Source organism: Neophocaena asiaeorientalis, unplaced genomic scaffold, assembly GCF_003031525.2.
Source record: "Neophocaena asiaeorientalis asiaeorientalis breed wild unplaced genomic scaffold, Neophocaena_asiaeorientalis_V1.1 scaffold517, whole genome shotgun sequence".
NCBI lineage: Eukaryota > Metazoa > Chordata > Mammalia > Artiodactyla > Phocoenidae > Neophocaena > Neophocaena asiaeorientalis.
The window spans coordinates 1,520,709-1,539,769 of NW_020172724.1; positions in this window are offsets into that span (position 1 = coordinate 1,520,709).

Here is a 19,061-nt window from a genome sequence, read left to right on the forward strand (position 1 = left end):
GACACCCTCCCAGCTCATGTCCTCTGGACACGTGTATTAGGGTCCAGGGATGTCTGGGGTTAGCATGACGCACAGAGCCACCGAACTTGGAAGGGTCTTACTGGACCCTGGATGGAGCCCCTGGTGGCCCCTCAGACCCATCACTCGTGGCCCAGGATGGCCTCTCAGCTCAGGTGAAACTTTGTCTGTTTTCCTCAGGCTCATCACACTACCTTAGTGGCAGTTGGTCACCAGGCAGCTTGGCCTGGTGGAAGAAACCCTGAGCTTGGCATCAGAGGGATCTAGGTTCAAATTGTGTCTGTGTGTGTGTGTGGACACTTGCTGGCTGTATGACCTTGAGCAAAGCACCAAGCTTCAGATTCTGTCCTTCTTTGTACAATGGGGAGGACACAAGAGGGTCAGTGTGACGATGTGACAGCACCCGGCACATCCCAGAGATCTGACCCAGGCTAGCTGGATGTGCATCCTGTTTATGACGTTTGCATGAGACCCTCCCTGCCACTGGGCTGTGACCCGCAAAAGGGAGCAGTGGGCTCCTGTGAGCCCTTTTCTCCTCATCCAGCTCTTGGCTTTTGTCTTGTATCTAGCAGGTACTCAATAAATGACTGTTGAGAAAATTAATTCAACAAGAATGGATGGAGTGTCTCCTTGCTGGGGGAGCCCGGTCCCAAGTTTCAGAGATTTGATGATGGCATGGGGCTCACACGTTAGTGGGGGCAGGCAACCAACCACCCAGTACACAAGTAGATACCACGACGATTTGGTTTGTGAAAAGTTCTATAAAGACAGGAAAAGAGACAGATACAACGGGAGCCACTTTCACCTGAGGAGTCAAGGGAGGTCACTGAGCACCTGGAGGTTGACCTTAGAATTAAGTGGCTTCTGGAGCCAGGTTCAGACGCCCGTGGGGAGAGCGTTCCCGGTGGAGAGAGCAGCCAGTGCACAGCTGATGCACTGCTCTCTGTGTGCACACCCTGTGCCCAGGCCCCTCCTAACAGCAAGTCTTGGGTGGAGGTGCTGGGCTCTGCACACCCTTTCCAGCTCTCAGCCTTATTTGCTGTATGGACCTCACTGGTCTTGAAGTAGGCTTCTGAGCTGCAGGGTTTACGAGGAGTGTCCAGTCCCTGGGCCTTATGAGAGGGCGCTCTGAAGTCCAGGAGTCCAGGGAGCCCCTTAGAGCACACCCCCTCTCTCCCAGTTCAGGTTCGGCTGCCAAGTCCTGGTAACACTAAGTCCTTACCTGGGCTCCCCAGATGGGTTGGGTGCACATTACATCGGGAGGCACCAGGCTGTACCACGCTTTGCAGCATGCACTATTGCATTCAATGCCAACTCTTCCGGAAGAGTCTTCTCAGCCCTACAGAACCCCTGTGTTAGAGCCATCCAGTCAGCCCCGGGACTCTGCATGGAGACATCTTCTGTAGAGATATTGCACAGACCAATTTTTATTTATTTTACATATCTAAGGTCAAAACTAGCAGGACCCTTGGAGCTAATCTAGTCCCAACTGCTCATCTTGTAGATGGAGGAGCTGAAGCCCAGAGGAGGAAAGCAGCTTATCCAAGATCACATAGAGGTGTCAGAGATAAATCAGCATGACATGGCAGGGCGTTTCAGCTACATATGCTACTTGGCATTGAGAAAAGCACAAAGCTAGTGTGGGAGGACCTGGGGCTGATGTCTCACCTTTGCCAAATACGATGAGTCTCTATGATTATCCCAACCCTGTCCGAGGAACTGATATAGGTCACAATGGTTACTGTTTATTGGGTATTCACTGTTGACCAGGCACTTTTCTAAGTGTTTGCATCTGTTATTTCATTGGGTCTTTACAGCAATTCTATGATGTAGGCACTGTTGCTACCTCCTCTTCAAAGGTGATCACACTGTGGCCAGTGAAGTTAACGAGCTTGCTCAACATCTGACGCAGATAGTAAACAGCAGAGCCAGGACTCAAGCCTAGGCATCTGGATCCATGGCCCATGCCCCTCCCTTCTCCTGCACACTGTCTACGTAGAGAATTTGCACATAAAGGGGTTCCCCGGACACCTGAGGCTGCACCAGGCAAGAGAAAAGCTGTTGTGGACACTCAGTTACCTGTAGATCAGTTCCTGTGATGGTTACCTGTGTGGATTGCCACCTCAGACATCCCACTTGGAAGGGAAGACAGAATTGCAAAGTCACTCATTTTATTTTATTTATTTTTATTTTTTTGAATCTTCTAAACTGTATTTGGAACTGACAAAAATCTTCCTAGAGACAAGGCCCTGAGCAGAGTCTGTCCCCACCATAAAGTTTTATTATCAACTGTACAGGACAAAATTAGCAACGAATGATCTTTGGCACTAGAATGGGTAACTCCTTAGCTGTTCATACAATATCCAAACCGCACATCACGTGACATTAAGTTGCTGGTTAACAGTTGAATGTTACATTTAAATTATCTTAAAAAGTTGGAAGTCTTAGCTAAGTTTTTTGGTATCAATATGCTAATCATATCTAACACTTAGTGCCTGAGGTAGAGACTTCTGTAAGAGATTTATTGAAGAGAACACAATTGAGAGTACAATAAAGAGAAACACTTCCAATCTTGGAAGCATATAGCCAGATGTTTTTGCTGGTTCAACAAGGCAACCCTGAAATGCTGAACTCTTACTTCTTGTATTTCTGTAGATATTTTGCATGGGACTGGGGCTTTTTTGTTTGGACTCCTGGATTTTGGAATACATGGATTTCTTCTTTCAAAAATATGATTCTTAGCATGGAATGTGCATGAGCCAAACTCACTTAACATCATTATTAAAAACAACAAAGACAACACAACTGCATTAGAGACAATAGCAAGTAAAATCTTTTAAACTCTCCATGATGTGTGGCCAGAATGAATGACAAGTATGCCAGTCAACCTAATGATTCTAACATTTGATGGTGACTGTGAATTATTACAGATTTATGATACATAGGTGCGTTGAAATTTTATTTCCAAACTCTGTGCTGTATAGGTGCGGAGGCTTTATTATTTTCAGGTAGTAAGACTCTTTGTGAAAATACATGATTTTATAAAGATAAAATTAATCTAATATCTGGAACCTTCCAATCAAGATGAGCAGCAACTGTGTATCTCTGACTTCAGGTACTTTTCTTCACAGTCGAAAAAGACCTTTCCTTTATAAAAAGACATTTCTTGAAGTAGGTTCTAGTATAACATACTTGCCTTTTACCAAAAACTGGCTGGCCAAAAATTTATCCTAAACTATAGGTATTATTTTTAGAAGTATACTGTCTCTTAAATGAGACAGAAAACATAAAGCTGGACATTTATAAGCTTAACAGGTAAAGCATGGGTCTGACTAATAGAAATAACATTTAAGTCCATTCTTGGTATAAACCGCTTAGAGCAAGTTAAATGTTTTAAACAATCACTGATTCCTGTGATAAACAGCACCGAAGGACATCTTACTACATCACATAGTTCTTTCAAATATTTTTTTTTGAAGCTCCAATATCAGACAAATGACCAATAGTATTAGTTGGTCTTTTAATACCTTTTACCAGAGGCTTTTTCTAACTACTTCATAACACTTCTGAGAGGTAAGTGGCTCCTGGAACTTGGAAAAGTAAAGCAAACTGCCTAGTTTCATACCACGAAGAAATAACAGTTAAGGTACCTAATGATGACGTTTTTCTTTTTAAAGATATAGGTATCCTTCTAAAAGACAGATATGTGGGAGTCTTAACCTGTGAGAACCATTTTAGATGGCAAAGTTCATTTTTATCAAAAGTAATTCTACAGACGTCAGTCAAGGAAAATCCCCAGAAAAACTGACTTCTAATGAAATAACACACCTGTGGTTTTAAATGAACAAATATAGAAACAGGCAAAACTAAGGCATAAAGCAAAGGGGAAGTCACAAAATGAACATTAACATGTCCTTAGGGGAAAATGTTATCTAATTCTTCCCTTTAGAACACACAGGGCGATAGTTAATAATGCTGTATTGCATGTTTGAAAGTTCCTAGGAGAGTAGATCTTAAAAGTTCTCAGCACAAGAAAATAAACTTTGTAACTATGTAGATGTTACACCTAGATGTTATGTAGGTGTCAGATGTTAACTAGATTTCTTGTGTTGATCATTTTGCAATATATATAAACATCAGATAATTATGTTGTAGACCTGAAACTAATATAATGTTATATGTTAATTATATCTCAATTTAAAAATTAGTGGAAAAAACCACAGGATACTAGAAGTGGCATGTAGACTCATTGGCTTTAGAAATGAAGAGGAAGTGTGATGGGGTGAAAAGAATGGTTATCATCTTAACACCTGCTGCAGGAATTCCTCTCATGGAGAAGACTCTCTTGGTTTAATAAAAAAGTAGTAACTGCTTGACTGAAGAAGGTGAAGCTCTAAGGGTATGAGTTGGAAAGAGAGGAAGAAACATAGAGAAGCTAAACCACTGCATGGCAAAAAATGATTAAGAGTTTTCGTTGTGGGGAGAGAGGAAAAGAGAAAGAAAATAAAGGGAAAAGGAGACCAGCCTACCAATACATTGCCAGAAATGATCACAAACTCCTTTGAAAGATAAATCTAGTATTTGCTTCAATTTTTTCCTGTATTACTGTGATATGCTGTCATCCCAAGCCCTTCTTTCTTAATCTCAGTCATGTCTGCCTTTGTGTGTGTATGTGTGTGTATGTGTGTGTGTGTGTGTGTGTGTGTGTGTACATGTATGTGTACCAAAGGAAAGAGATGTTTTTCTCTCTGGGTGAGGTTGTAAGAATATCCCTACACAACCTAATTTAAGGAAAGCAAAATCTTCCAGGTAGATGTGACTAGCAAAATTATCAGCCACCCATGGAGAGCATTGATTGCTTTTGCCTGCCTAACCATTGAATCATTCTTCCAAGAAATAGTTAGTGAGCAACTACTATGTAGAAGGTAATAGACGAGGTCAGGGCAGCAACAGAGGTTGCAGGTGGATGGTGTCCCTACATCATCTTTTGTGTTTTTATTAAGACTTTGTTCTGAGTGAAATGAGGAACCACTGCAGGGGTCTGAACAAAGGAAGGAGCTGCTCTTGCAGTTCTGGATCTGCCTGGATACTAGCATGATAATAGATTGTGAGGGACATAAGGGTAGAAACAGATGGACCAATTAGGAAGCTATTGCTTCCTATATCCTGGGTAGGCTACTTGGAAGGGGGGTAACATGATTATAGGATTATAGATTATTATTATGGAATATCAAGGAGGCAGTGGGTATGGAGGTCTGGAATTCAGGAGAAAATTCCAGGTTATAGATATGAATTTGGGAATCATCAACCTATAGATGGAATTTAAAACCCTGAGATGAGGGTTTTAAAACCCTGAGATGAGGCTTTCTTCAATTCCATCTCTGAGATTTCTAAGGTAGTGAGAGTAGACTGAAAACAAAAGAGAAGAGACTGAGTCCTGGAGGATTTCATTCAGCCTTTTGCACCACTTTGTCAAGGTCACCAGTGCCCTTGCTAAATCCAAAGGACGTTTCCTAAGCCCCATAGTATTTGATCTTTGTTTGAGTTACGTTTCTTTCATATGCAATCCAAAGAGTCAAGATTAGTACACCCCTTCTTTGGAATTCCTAGAGATATCAAGAAGGATGCAGGGAACCGTATATGTGGAAAGGAGTTTCAGCCAAATTTATTTGCATCTCAAAGGATACAAGACAACTTTATCTGATTTCTGGGATGCCAAAAAAAATCAAACATGTCGAATATACAGTGATGGGATATTTAAAATGTAGCATTATGGAGTATTAAAACTAAAAGATGCAAAGAGATTCTTGAGCCTGCTGTGTTTTTAAAATTTTCAATTCCAGTCACTCAGTACTGGTATACGAGAGCAATTGACTTTGTCCATTGACCTTGAGTCCTGTGACTTTTCTTTACCACTTATTTTTTCCAGGAGTTTTTTGGTAGATCCATTGGGGTTTTCTACCTAGACAATCATGTCATCTGGTAATAAAGACAACTTGGTTTCTTCCTTTTCAATACATACATTTTTTTTTCCTTGTCTTATTGAACCAGCGAGAACTTCCAGTACAATGTTGAATAGGAGTGCTGAGAAAGGGCATTCTTGCTTGTTCCAAATTTAAGGGAGAAAGCATCTAGTTTCTCACCATAAAGTGTGATGTTTGCTATAGGTTTTTTGTAGATGTTCTTTATTAAGTTGTGAAATTTTGCCAGTGTTCCTAGTTGGCTGAGAGTTTTTTTTTTTTTTTTTTCTTAAATCATGAATGGGTGTTGAATTTTGCAAAATGTTTTGGCATCAATTGGTATGATATGAATTTTTTTCTTTAGCCTGTTGATGTAGTGGAGTACATGATTGATTTTCAAATGTTGAATCAGCCTTGCATATCTTGAATAAGTCCCACTTGGTAGTGGTATATACTTCTTTTTATACATTGTTGGAATCAATTTGCTAATATTTTGTTGAGGCGTTTCCACTTATGTTCATGTAACATATTGATGGGTCTGTAGCTTTCTTTTCTTGTAATGTATAATATGCTTTTATTTTTGGAAAAGGTTCTGGATAATTAATATTATATTTTCCTTGATGGTTTGGAAGCACGCATCAGTGAAACCCTTTGGAGCTTTCTTTTTCAGAAAGATTAAAATTTTTAAATAGATATAGGACTATTCAGGTAATCTATTTCTCTTTGTGTGGGTTTTGGTAATTTATGCCTTTCAAGGAGTTGGCTCATTTCATCTGAGTTATCAAATGTTATCAACATCTGAGTTATCATCGGTAGCATCGTTTGCAAGTATTTTCCCTTATTCCGTAGGTTGTTGTTTCATTTTGTTGATGGTTTCCTTTGCTGTGCAAAAGCTTTTAAGTTTGATTAGGTCCCATTTGTTAATTTTTGCTTTTATTTCTTTTGCCTTGGGAAACTGATCCAAGAAAATATTGCTGCGATTTATATCTGAGAATGTTTTGTCTGTGTTCTCCTCTAGAAGCTTTATGGTGTCATGTCTGTTCGGTCCTATTTTAAAATAGTCAAGAGCGCTGATATTCCATTACTCATTTCCAAAAGAATAGATGACCCATGAGCACTTTCTAACCTTGTCTCAGTTCATGCCCTCGTCCCTTGTACCGTATATATCACTCAGCATATATGAACTGGAATTCTAGATTCTCCAGTGTGAAACTCTAACAGGTGAGACGGATTGACAATTCTTAAGTGCATGTATGATATAAATTTTATTTAAAAAACTATTCATCTCTGACATGGAGACAATTAGAGAAGGAAAGTATACAAATAATTCTTTGGCGGTTGCTAAGACAAAAGATTTGAGAGTAATTCCTATTCACATACATTTTCTCAGTTGTTTTGCCAGTTGCAGAAATATTGGGGGAAAAAATGAAGTAGGTAGCAAAAGGGGTCTCTCAGATTAGAATAAGATGCAGGCTTCTCGAATTCAAGCGAATGACAGACAGCACACAGTTCTACATCCTCGTGTAGCTGGTGATGAATTTTGCACTGAGGGGGAAAACTTATGGGGTATGCAGACTTTCACTTTCACCCATTGTGGCTCTCTTATCTCTTTCTCTCTCCCTCTTGATACTGATACAGATATAGATATATCACATACATAGAGAGATAGATACAGGACACACACATTCATTATACTTAATATATACACTAATATGTTAATAATATATATTCTAATCTCTCATTGAAAGAGTAATTAAAATAGTCCCAAAGTATATACACTTAAAAGTAGGCCTCCCTTTTATACCTGATCCCCAGACCTTTCTCCCCACAGGCAACAATGCCAATAAAGTTCTTAGGTTTACTTTCAGACACAGTCTATACATGTGCTTATAAAAATAAATAGCACAACTTACTCTAATAAAGAATGTTCTGCTACAATCACCGGTTATAAAATATTATAATTTTCACTGTAACAGTGATAACTATAAAATATTTAGAATTTGGCCTCAAAATGTTGTACAAGGGCTTAATGGAGGAAAAACTGTAAAAATTCTATTAGAAGGTGTAAATGAAAACATGCACAATTATATATGTGAACCCTATTCATAGATTGGACAGCTTTATAATTATGTCAGTGTCCTTCAAATAAATCTGTACATTCAATACAATTCCAAATAAAAATACTCATCACAGATTTTAAGGAACTGATAACCTTCTTCAAAAATTTATGTGTAAGAGTATAGGTATACAAAGAACTAAGTCAATTTTGAACACTAAAAATCAAAGAGAAGGGATTTCCCCTACCATAGATTAGGCATGTCACAATGCTGTAGTAACAAGTGGAAAGAAGGTATATTAGTGACAATAATCACAAAGCGTTGGAACAGAACCCAGAGCTCAGAAACAGACCCGTGTATGTGGAAATGATACATGATAAAGGTGCCTACAAATTAGGGGAAAGATTTTTGTTTATTAGGTGACTGTGGGAAAAATTATTTATTACGTGGAGAAAAATAAACATAAACAAAGGTGAATTCAAAATAGATTAAAGACCTTAATGTGAAAGATAAAATATAAATAAAAATATAGACAAATATCTTTATATAGTTTGAGATGGAGAAGGGTGTATTAAACAAGACCAGAAAATCACAACCACAAGGGAAAAAGTTGCACGGGTGTGACAAGATCAAAATTAAGGATTTCTGTTCAATAAAGGTCACCATAGACAAAATTAACAACACCTGACAAGTAATCAATATCAAGGCTGTACAAGAAAATCCTTGTATATCATTGCAAAAAAGATAGGAAATGCAAGAAGAATAAATGGGCACAGACTATGAGCAGACGATTCACAAAAGGAGAGATCCAGGAGACAAAGAAGTGTGTATCACTCCTAACAGCACAATGCACATTAGAACATGGTGTGGCTTCATCCACATGCGCTGGCCAAAAAGTCAAAAGTTGGCCATCATTAAGTTTGACCAAAGATACAGGAAACTGGGACCTCTAATCCACTGTTCTGGGAAATGTGACTGGAGAGCAGTCTGGTAGTAGGGAAATTCAATGTTCAGATACTTCACGATCTAGAATCCTCTTCAGTGCTCCCACTTGTCCTGGAAGCTGTTCATTGCTGTGTGTTTGTGGGAGTGGGGTGGTGGAGGCTCTTTAGGGATCCACCACCAAGGAAATGAATAGATTTACTAAGAAATGCTCTGCAGCTATTAGAAACAATGAACCAAATGTACGTAGAGCAACATGGGTAGATCCTAAAAATATAGCGTTGAGCGAATAAAAAAGAGGAATGAGGTACGTGGCATGCTAACTTTTATGTACAGTTAAAACACGTAAAATCACAACATTCACTACCTGCTGGAGAGTGATACATCAAACATGTTAGAAGCACTCCTACTGTGGAAAAGATAATGGGAAGGGAACCCATTATGGATGGAAAACAAAACAAGAGAAGCTCAATGGCCAGGCAAATGGGGAGAGTCTGCCCTGATCTGAGGAGCATGATAAACTCAAACCTCTGCCCCTGAGGAGCGAGAAATCAATCAATAGATGAATAATTCATTTTGTTCTTTGATTTAAACGTCGTTACATTTATATATGAGTTAAACTTGATTTGTTTGTTGCCATGTTTCATAAACAACTGAACCTTTAATTTTGAGTTTGCAGTTTTCTTTATACATTTAAAAAACCATTTTTCCCCCCCAGGTCTCAGACATTTTCTTATGCCTTTGGAAGACTTCCCAAGGCACTGAGCCTGTATCATTGGATAGCGTTACATGCACATAGTATTAGATTTTACAGTTCTATCACAGTGTATTTAGTAGTCAGATTTTGGTGGGTATTTAGATTGTTCACTAGGTTCTTTTTTCTTATAAACAATAGTGTAGTGGTTATTCTTGTATATTCATCATTGCACAATGTATATCAGTAGGTTAAATTCCTAAAAGTAGCATTGCTGGAGTGATATGTATATATATATATATATCTATATCTATATCTATATCTATATATATATATATATATATCTATTTAAACAGAAATTGTCAACTTACCCCTGCATCAGTTTATACTCACATTCTTGCCAACATTGTGTATTATTAAAATTAAAAATTTTTTCTATGCTGGTAGAAGGAAAATTTTATTTATGATTTAAATTTTTATTTACTTAATTATAAGTAGCTTCACATACTTTTTCCATGTGATCATAAGCCATTCATATTACTCTTGGCAGTTGGCCTTTTTCTTATTAATTTGCAAGTAATCTTTACTTATTAAGAATGTTCTTTTCCATATGTTCTATAAGTCTAAAGCTAGCTAGATATATCTCTCTCTTTTTATACTGTGTCTATATCTAGATCACTTGTGTTTTATCAACAATATAATGTTTATATACAATTTTCATGGTTTTATTTTCAAGTTTAAATTAAATCTATCTGGAATTTGCTTTGGGTTAAGAAGTAGAGATCCAGAAGCTTTATGTTTTCTTATATTTAGTCAACTGCCCCAAAATTATTTATTGTATTACTCTTTTTCCTGCTGATTTAGAATATGTCACATTTACTGTATACTAAACTACTGTTTGGGAGCTTTCTAAAAATTGGAATTTTTATTCTTTTTCATTGATCTGTCTCTTTGTTAATGTACCAATATCTAATACTTAATCATCCTAGCTTTATGGTATAATTAGATTAGTTCCTTCTTAGCACTCCTAGTTTCATAATTTTTGTGGTTCTTCCTGAAAGATTATTTTTCCATATATTTTCAAATCATATTGTTTAGCTCAAGGAATGTGAGGAGGACATGCATACAGGAGGCTGGCCTGCCATGGGGAATCACTGCCCAAGCTGGGCGAGGAAGGTGCTCATGCAGGGAGGAAGTGGTGGCCAAAGTAAGAGATCGGTTACACACAGGAGGATTAGTCAAAGAAGTGAAATTGTTAGGATAACGGAAGCCAGGCTTCTGTCAGTTGGAGCAGGGAGTTGCAAATACAGAAAGGGAGAAAACTAGAATGGATCTTGTGGTGTTGGACAGAATTGAAGGTATCGCTGTGAATTCATGGTTTTTTAGATCTCGATCTGTAGAAATAAACATAAATGAAAATGTGTGTGCAGGGACTGTATTCTAGCTCTGTTTACTGAAAGGGCCTGGGAGCAGTGACACTCCAATAGCCACGAGTACATCCATTTGTATTAGTGCCCTACTGCTGCTGTAACAAATTACCACACACTTAGTGGCTTTAAACTGTTGTTTATCATTTTACGATTATAGAGGTTAGAAATCTGAAATAGTTCTCATAGAACTAAAAACCAAGATGTCGGCAGGGCTGGAGGACATCAGTTCACTCTGGAAGCTCTAGGGAAGAATCCGTCTCCTTGCTCGTCCTGCTTCCAGAGGCTGCCTGCCTTCCTTGGCTCGTGGCCCCTTCCATCTTTCATGCCAGCAACCACATCACTCTGACCTCTGCTTTCATCTTCACTTCTCTTTCTCTGACTCTGAATTTCCTGCTTTCTTCTTTCACTTATAAGGGTTCTTATGATGACGATTAGGGCCTGCCTGGGTAGTCCAGAATAAACTCCCCGTTTCATTATCCTTAATCACATCTGCAAAGTCCCTTTGCCATGTAAGGTAACATAGTCGCAGGCTCTGGGGATTAGGAAGTGGACATCTTTAGGCACTGTATTCTGCCTACCACACCATTCTCCACCAAAGGAATTAGGGTCCTTGGAGAATTGATTGATTGAAGGGTCAGAGCATCTTGTGCCAGAAAATAAGAAAGGATTCAAAGAATGATGGGGGCTTTTCTAAAGGACACAGAGGCCAGCTTGAAGGGACTCCCAAAGACCAAAATAAATAACGACAGTCACAGATTATAATGCATTAAATAAAATAGGAATCTATACTGAATAAATATAAGCTTTGATGAGGAATGAAATATTTATATAGTTTCAAAGTATCTTCCCTCAAAATATGTATTAATTACAAAAAGGAAAAAAGTAGTTTCATGGTGGGAAAGCCTGGAGACACCACCTTAATCAAGTGATCAAAGTGAATATCTTCAATAATGGGACAAATTGAAATTAAATGCCATGTGATAAGATGCAGTAAGAAAACAGCATTACATCTGGAAGATTCATATAAAAGATGCATAATCTAAATCTAATTATGAGGAAAAGCACCAAACCAAAGTTGAGAAATATTCTAAAAAAATTAATGGCCTGTAATCTTTTAGAGTTTAAGATCATCAACGTCAGGGAAAGACTAAGGAGCAAAGCTATATTGAAAGAGACTAACAAAACATGACAATTAAATGCAACATGCTATTCTGAACTATACCCTTTTGCTGTAAAGAATATTATTGAGACAAGTGGTCAAGCTTGAATGGGATCTGAGGGTTGGATGGTAGTAATGAAAAATGTTCATTTCCTGATTAGAGTGACACTATTGTGGTTTTTACAAGAACACAAACACACAAAACACACCCAAGTATTCAAGAGTGGTAGGTCATAAGTTCAGCAGTTTATTTTCAAATGGTTAAGATAAGAGTTCTTTGCAGGGCACTCTTCACTTTTTGAAAATTTGAGCTTGCCTCAAAAATAAAAAATTCAAAATAAAAGTCACACTGTCTAGTCAGGAAAAAAATCACCTGGTCATTTTTATTAGAGTTGTGTTAAATTTATAGGTTATAGGAGAATTGACATGTTTGCAATACTGCATTTTTGATGAACTAAAAAGTTATATATTCCCATTGGTTAAGCGTTCTTTCATGTCTTTTGCTATTTTAAAGCTTCCTTTATAAGGATCTTCAAAATTTCTTGTTATGTCTATTCCTTTATATGTTCATTTTTCCTGTTTGGTAAATGGGATCTATTATCCCATTATATTTTCTAAGTGTTTGTTGATTATATATAGGAAATCTAGTAATTTGACATATTAACTTTGTAACCAGCCATTTTGCAGATTCTCTTATTCTTTCTAATAGTTTTTCAGTTCATTTTTTTGAGATCTCCAGATAAAAAATTATAACATCTACAAAAATGCTAATTTTTAAACCTCTTCTTTCTGATTTTTATATCTTATATATTTCTCTAATAAAATTTCAGTGCATAATTACTTCTGGTAGAATAGTAAATAATATGATCCTGGGAATATTTCTTTTTCACAACTTTATACATTAAGTACAATGCTGACTTTTGGCTTATTATATAAAGGAAGTGTTAAAGTGTTCCTATTTTACTAAGTTTTTTCATGCTTGGATGCTGCCTTTGTAATAATCATTATTATTTCATCTGTATGGATAAACATATGTTTTTTTCCTCTCCCTTAACTTACTTATTATTACAGTAAATTTGACCCACCTTTGCATTCCTGCCATTATTCTTGTTTTGCCATGTTGTACTTTTAATGTGCTGCTAGATTTTATTTGAAAGTATTAGTAGTAGTTTTACATCAAAATTCATAAATAAGTTTTACCTGGTATTTGTTTTGTGCCGCTTTAGTTATGTCTTATTCTAATGAATGAAGAATTTTGGAGCAGTTGAAATAGCAATGGGATTATCTTCCAGGTGGGTTGGAATAACTTGTGGCAAACTACAGTCTCACCAAGAACATCAATAATGGCTGAAAAATCGGGACATAATTTCTTTGAAAGGTGTCAGAGGACATTGAGGCAACAAAAGTAGAGAAGCCGAAGCTCTGGAGAAGGGATGGTTTTGGAAAAGTGAGCTGACTCTTTTCATCCTTTTTACAGCAGGGGCACTTGCTAATTCTGGGTATGGACAGGAGGCTGGTAATCTAGGCTGGTAATCTAGGTAGAGGGATGCTGCTGAAAGCAAAGAAATTTTGACAGAGACTTTGGAGGAGGTTTAAGCTAGTAAAAACTAGGTTAAGAACCTAAGTAGAAAGGCTATACAGAGCAGCAGAGCGTTGCCAGTCTTGCAACACAAAGATGAGCGTTTGAGATCCATCAGGCAGCTCTTAGTTGGGAACCGTGGTGTGATGTGTTAAAAAAATATATATATATTTTGTTTTTGTCCCCAGTTCCTGACACAGAGCTCCTAATACCCTTGGAACTTCCTGAGTGATATTAGTGTCTTTTGTATCCTAGAGAGATGACTGGTGGCTGAGAACCCCTAAAAAGCTTCAGAATGGGGGCTGGTCAAGAAAGATCAAGCCTTGATTAGAGGGTTGGAACTTTCAGCTCCACCCACCCGCAGACCTCTGTCCGGTCAGGTGGCACACATTGAGGAGCTGAGAGGGTGACATGCCTGGGGAGGACACGGAAGCTCCACACCACTGCCCTCGCCCCCACACTATGCACTATGCATCTCTTCCATTTGGCTGTTCCTGAGATATATCCTTTATAATAAACAGGAAAATTTAAGTAAAGCATTTTCCTGAGTTCGGTCAGTTGTTCAAGCGAATTATTGAACCTTAAGGAGTAGGTTGTGGAAATCCCCACACTTATAGGCATTTGGTCAGAAGTCCTGGGACTTGCTACTGGCTTCTGTAGTGAGGGCAGTCTGTGCAACTGAACCCTTGACCTCTGGCGCCTGCGCTAAGTCCAGATAGCGTCAGAATTGAGTTGAGTCATTGGATACACGGTTGGTGTTGGAGAATCAGAGAACTGATGATGGAAAAGACAACACGTATTTGGTGTCAGGGAGAAAAGCCTCTCATACAGAGAGCTAACTATTCCCAAGGAGCAAGGGCAGACTAGAGGCAGACTGAGCCACCCCAGAGCTGATATCCAGCCTTCACCCTGGACTGAAATAAATAATCAGTCACTATTCTATTGCTTATTAGAAGAAAGGATGAGAGCTCTCAGGCAAAACTAATCTATGAGAAGTCAAGAGAGAAGTTAGCTTTGGGGAAGAGTAGTGATTAATAGGGACAGAAGATGAACTTCAGAGGGTGCGGTCATGCTCTGTTTTCTGAACTGGCTGTTAGTTACCCAGATGTGTTCAGTGTGCAAAATATCATCCAGCTGGACAGTTATGATTTGTACATTTTTCCATAAGTAGATTATTCTTCAAAACAAAGTCCACCTTAAAAAAACAAATCCCTTAGTTCCAGTTCTGTCAAGATAGAGTAGTTCTGTTCTTCCCAGGTCCTCCCTCTTACAACTAAAATACTGTTGCCCTAACATAGCAAAGAAGCACAGAAAGGCTCTGGAAGGTGGAAGGAAGATGGATCCTTGGGACTTGAGGAACAACATGGCAGAGAGTTCCTGGGGTTTCCTTCTTGCCTCTCATGTATCGTCGTCAGGGTGCCACAGAAGCCTCCAACCCTGAACCACCAACAGACATGGGCCAAAAAAGAAAAGCTCCAAGGAAAACTGTTATCCCTAGCCAAGGGACTGGGATAAGGATGACCTCACAACAGAAAATCCTTTTGGCAATACTTGTCTTATTCCAGTTAAACACCAATGAAAAAACCTTACCCACCAACAGCTGTGGTTTTTGCAGGACTGAGCCAGGAATTGAACTTCCACACACACCCACGCATCCCCTCCACTTCACTGAAGCAGATGGCATGCGATCCCTCCTCTTCGTGGTGCCGAGTAGACAGGTAATCTTCCACTTCTCCCCAGTAGAACCAGGTGGGACTCCCATGTTCCCGTGCTGGCCGGGCAGAGCAGGGAGCTGGTCTTCTATCCCCTGCCTGGTAGAAGCAGTCAGTGCTCTGAAACTCCCACCAGGAGGGTGTCAGTGGGGTCCATTGAGGAGGTGAGCCTCCATGGCCACTCAGCATCATTAAGGGGAATGAAGTAGTGGTAGGCGGAGCTATGTGGCACTTCCATTCTCTCCCTCCCCTCCCTGATGTCATCGTGTCAGGAGGGCCCAGCTGGTGCGGGTAACTAAGCTTCCTCCCCCAGCCTGCAGCAACAACACAGTATGAGTCAGCCCTGCGCTTTCCTGCTCCTTGGTGACTGTGGGGCACAGGAGGAAGCTGAACTAGACACCCACCCATCCCTCTGCTGCACCTTCACAGAGGAATTGCCTGCTGAACAAAGAAGATTAATAGGATAAAGAGACTCATAACATAATGTCCAAAATATTCAGGATACAATGAAAAGATCATGCATACACCAAGAACCAGGAAAACCACACTATAAATGAGAATAGACCAGCAACACCGAGATGACCAGGTGTTGGAATTATCTGACAAGGATTTTGAAGCAGCCGTCATAAACATGCTTCAACAAGCAATTAAGAATTCTCTTAAAGCAAATGAAAAAATAGAAAATCGCATTAAAGAAATAGAACATACAAAAAAGAATTAAGTGGAAATTACAGAAGTGAAAAATACAATAACAAGTAAAAACTCACTAGTTGGGCTCAGTAGTAGGGTGGAGATGACACAAGATAGAATCAGAGAACTTGAGAACAGATCAATAGAATTTACCCAATCGACAGAGAGAAAATAGACTGGAGAAAAAAAGTAACGGTCTGGTCTGAGGGACTTGGGTGACAATAACAGAAGAACTAATATTTGTTTCATTGGAGTCCCAGAAAAGAGAGAGAGATAAGACCTGAAAATAAAAATCAAAAAAACACCAAACTCAAAGAAGTAAAGAGCCAAATACTTCCTAAATTTGGTGAAAAACAGAAATGTATAGATTCAAGAAGCAGAGTGGATCCCAAATAGAAGCTGAAAGAAATATATAACAAGATACATGATAATTAAACTTCTGAAAACTAAAGACAAAGAAGCAAAATCTCAGAAATATCCAGAGAGAAACAATGTATAAGAGAACACCAATATGAACAGCAGAGAATTTCTCATCTGAATCACGGAGTCCAGAAGAGCACGGCATTTTTCAAGTATTGAAAGAAAAGAATGGTCATCAGCAACTCCTATATCTACAGAAAGTATCCTTTAGAAATGAAGGGGCAAATAAAGATTCTCAGATGTAGGAAAACTAAGAATTTTTGCTAGCAAGCCTACCCATAAAGAATGACTAGAGGAATTTTTCTGAACAGAAAGGAAGTAATAATGGAAGTTTTGGAACTTCAGAAAAGAAACAAGAACATTGGATAGGTAAAAATAGGCTATACTACTTCTCATGAGTTTCTTAAGTCATGTTTGACATTTGAAGCAAAAACTATGATACCATCTGATGTGGGGATCAATGTATGCAGAAGAAATACAAAAATATATTTAAAAGTGGGGATGGTAAGTAGGCCTGATTGTAAGTTCATTCCAAGTAGTATGTGATAAGCTATACATGTATATTGTAATCCCTAGAGCAGACACTAAAATAACTACACAAAGTGACACTAAAAAAAAAAAAATAATAAATCAAGATGGAATTTTAAAAATGTTTAAATAATCTACAAGAAGGTGATAAAGGTAAAACAGAGACATGAGAAACAGGAAACAAGTTAATAAAATAGCAGACCTGGACTCTAATGTATTAATAATTACTTTAAATATAAATGGTCTAAATATACTAATTAAAGACAGAGATTGGCAAATGGATTAAAAAACATGATCAAATAATATCCTGCCTAGAAGGAACTGACCACAAATACAAAAACACTGATAGGCTGGAAATAAAGAATTGAAAAGTTATGCCATACAAACATTAATTTAAAAAAGCAGGACTAGCTATTGATATATTAATATCAGATAAAGGAGGCTCCAGAGCATTGGAAATTATTACAGACAAAGAGGGACCAGGGTTGATATTAATCTCTATGGTTTGTTTACTTTTCTTTGTACCTGTGGTTTTGTCTCCATTTTCATTTCTACTTTTGTGTATTTGTGATTTCACCCCTTTTTCCCCCTTATTAGTCTGGCTAGCTTTTCTTTTTTAAAAAACTAGATTTTGCTTTTTTAAGGGCTTACTTTTGTCTGTGCTATTTACTCTGTGTCTTATTTTATAATTGATTAATTTGTGCTTTTATCTTTACTAATTTCTTCCTTCGGCTTTTCTCATGCCCAATATTTTGTTGTTTGCATAACTTTTACATTGACTTATTTTCATTTGTTCTTATTTAGTAAAATAACTTCATTAAGGCTGTAAAGTTTCTTATGGACACTGTTTGAGCTGTATCCATGGGTAATGGTTGGCAGTGTGTATATTATTGCTATTTCCTAGATACTCATTTTAATTTTTTTGCTTGGACCGTAGGTGTTCAGAGTGGATCAATCACCTCCTTGGTTTATTACATACTCCATTATTGGTCCATGCATAGCTCTCTTCTATTCTGTATTTATTTGTTGGATATTTGTTTGTTTGCTTTTAATAATAAAGATCTGTGGATCTATTACATAGTTAAAAACTAGAATTTTATAACTTGTATCCACTTTTGCAGTCCTGTCATAGACATCCTCCTTCTTCTTTCCACCTGTTATCCATTATTATAAATCTTGTGTGGATGTTTTCTTGCTTCCCCACCTGTTTTTTTTTTTTTTTTAAAAAAAAGCTTTATTGAGATATAATTCACATACCATAAAATTCACATACCAGTTTAAATTGTACAAATCAATACTTTCTGTATATTCAGGATTGTGCAACCATACTCAAATCTAATTTTAGAAAATTTTTGTCACCCCAGAAAGAACACCCATACCCATTATCAGTCACTCCCAGTTCTCCCCTCCTTTCACTAGTTGACAACAACTAGTCTATTTTCTGTCTCTAAGGATTTGCCTATTTTGAACATTTCATGTAAATGGAATAATACAAAATGTGCCCTATTATAATTGGCTTCTTTGACTTAGCATAATGTTTTGAAGGTTCAGTCATACTGTAGCATGTATCAGAAGTTCATTTCTTCTTATGGATGGATAATACTCCATTGTGTGGATATATAATATTTTATTCATTCATGAGTTGATGGACATTTGAGTTGCTTTCATTTTTTGCATCTATGAATAATGCTGTCATGGACATTCATATACAAATTTTCGTGGACACATGTTTTCATTTTGCTTGAGTATATGTCTAAGAGTGGAATTGCTGGGTTATACAGTAACCCAGTGTTTAACATTTTGAGGAACTGCCAAACTGTGTCCCCAAGTGGCAGGGCTGTTTTACATTCCCTTTAGCAATGTATGAGTGTT